Below are 2,996 nucleotides of genomic sequence, written 5' to 3' on the forward strand. Positions count from 1 at the left end.
ACCTCCTAAATATGTCTAAAATACACCCACTTCTTTCCATGCACACCACCAGCACCTCGCTCAAGCTAACATCATTTTTTCCTTCAGATACATTAGTAGCATCCAATTGCTCTCCTTCCATCCACTCATGCCCCATCTAAACAGTTATCTAATTAGCAAGTTTTGAAATTGCCTATCTCATCATTTTTCTCCCTATCTTGAAACTTTTGAGGAGCTCATTGCCTTCAAAAATAAAGAAAAAACTCCTTAGCATGATTTATAGGGTCAGTCTAATATAGTTACTGATAATTATCCCAACTTCAGCCCCTATTTTACATGCTCCACATATGTAACCATTCAAGTCCTTAAACACATGCTTTAAAAACTTTACACATGACATTCCATTCTCATTCCCATGGGCCCCTTCCACCTAAATAACTTCTACACAGTCCTTAGCTGTAAACTTTAAAATCGTTTTCTCAGGCAAGCCTTGTTTGCAACCCCAACCCCATTCTTAGACAAGGCTACCTCACCCTCACTTGTAATAATTACTCAACCGGCTGATCTAATTTCACAGAGGTCAATCCACTCTCTCCTTTCTGAGAGTGTAAAATAATAATAATAATAAAATAATTACTCTCCCAGTGGATGTCCTTTCTAGACTGTAAGCTCTGTAAGGATAGGTACTATATCTTTCTCGTTTACCACTTTCTCAAACATGCAGCATATGTTTAGCACAGCTAAATAAATGCTTCATTAGGAACCACAGAAACATTTAAAAGAAGTTTGGAAAAGAGAAGGTAAAGTAGGATTCTATTTTTGAAAAACACAAGTAGAGATCTATCATAGGCTATGACGAATGTATAAACAGAAATGCACTCAGCTGTGATCAACAGAAATGTGAAAAACACAGTGATTTTACTTTTCTTATATCATGAAGAACATTAATGTAGGGAGTCCAGAGCCTGCACAGCTGTCACAAGATAATTTGATCCATCACATCTACATTCCAGAAGAGGAAGGGCAAAGAGCAAAACAGTATACATCATCTGAGTTAGCCCCCTTTAAAGAACTTTCTTAAAAACTCTACCTAGCACATTCTCCTTACATCTCAAAGATCTGAACTATGAGACATGACCAACCTTATCTGTGAGGGAGGATTAGGAATTTCTTAGCAAAGGAGATAAATAAATGGTTATTGGGTGGACCACTAGCGGTCTCTACCTCGACTATAGTGGTAGAGATTATACGATTATATCTCAAATGTAGTCCCAAATTTTATATAAAGAGTAGTTCTACCATAGCTGGAAAACCACGAGTGATTTTTACTTTTGTTTTATTTTGAAAACATTTTATTATTTTGCTTTCTTCCCACTTCTACATTTTCCTACATTGAACAACTGTTATACTTGTAATCAGATGAAATGTTATACATGAGTAGCCAGAACTATTATACTAGAGAAAGAAACTAATTAGGAGGGATTAGTCCTATCAGATATCAAATAATGTTTTAGGCCAGGTTTAAAACATTAGGCCTAATGTTTTAGGAGGTTGAGGTGAGCCGAGATTGTGTCACTGCACTCCAGCCTAGGTGACAGAGCGAGACTCCATTTCAAAATAATAATAATAATGTTTTAAAGTTATCATAAACAAAATGAACAATAGTAGAAAATTGTTCATTAGTACCAATAAAAGTTTCCCAAAACAAATATATATGTATGTAAGATGGCCGAATAAGAACAGCTCCAGCCTCCAGCTCCCAGCACGAGTGACACAGAAGACAGGTGATTTCTGCATTTTCAGCTGAGGTACTGGGTTCATCTCACTAGGGAGTGCCGGACAATTGGTGCTTGTCAGCTGCTGCAGCCCGACCAGCGACAGCTGAAGGAGGGCGAGGCATCCCCCAACCTGGGAAGCACAAGGGGGAAGGGAATCTCTTTTCCTAGCCAGAGGAACTGAGACACACAACACCTGGAAAATCAGGTAACTCCCACCCCAATACTGCACTTTAACAAGGGTCTTAACAAATGGGCACACCAGGAGATTATATCCCACACCTGGCTGGGAGGGTCCCATGCCAACGGAGCCTCCCTCACTGCTAGCACAGCAGTCTGCCATCTAAGCAAGGCAGCAGTGAAGCTGGGGGAGGGGCGCTCGCCATTACTGAGGCTTAAGTAGGTAAACAAAGCCACTGGGAAGCTCGAACTGGGTGGAGCTCACGGCAGCTCAAGGATGCCTGTCTGTCTCTGTAGACTCCACCTCTGGGAACAGGGCACAGCTAAACAACAACAACAACAACAACAAAAAGCAGCAGAAGCCTCTGCAGACGCAAACAACTCTATCTGACAGCTTTGAAGAAAGCAGTGGATCTCCCAACACGGAGGTTGAGATCTGAGAACGGACAGACTACCTGCTCAAGTGGGTCCCTGACCCCTGAGTAGCCTAACTGGGAGACATCCCCCACTAGGGGCAGACCTACACTCCACACCTCACACGGTGGAGTACACCCCTGAGAGGAAGCTTCCAAAGCAAGAATCAGACAGGTACACTCACTGTTCAGCAATATTCTATCTTCTGCAGCCTCTGCTGCTGATACCCAGGCAAACAGGGTCTGGAGTGGACCTCAAGCAATCTCCAACAGACATACAGCTGAGGGTCCTGACTGTTAGAAGGAAAAGTAACAAACAGGAAGGACACCCACACCAAAACTCCATCAGTACGTCACCATCATCAAAGACTAGAGGCAGATAAAACCACAAAGATGGGGAAAAAGCAGGGCAGAAAAGCTGGAAATTTAAAAAATAAGAGCACATCTCCCCCTCCAAAGGAACGCAGCTCATCGCCAGCAACGGATCAAAGCTGAACAGAGAATGACTTTGACGACATGAGAGAAGAAGGCTTCAGTCCATCAAACTTCTCAGAGCTAAAGGAGGAATTACATACCCAGCGCAATGAAACTAAAAATCTTGAAAAAAGAGTGGAAGAATTAATAACTAGAATAATTAATGCAGAGAAGG

Source organism: Colobus angolensis, unplaced genomic scaffold (assembly GCF_000951035.1).
Source record: "Colobus angolensis palliatus isolate OR3802 unplaced genomic scaffold, Cang.pa_1.0 Scaffold386, whole genome shotgun sequence".
Lineage (NCBI taxonomy): Eukaryota > Metazoa > Chordata > Mammalia > Primates > Cercopithecidae > Colobus > Colobus angolensis.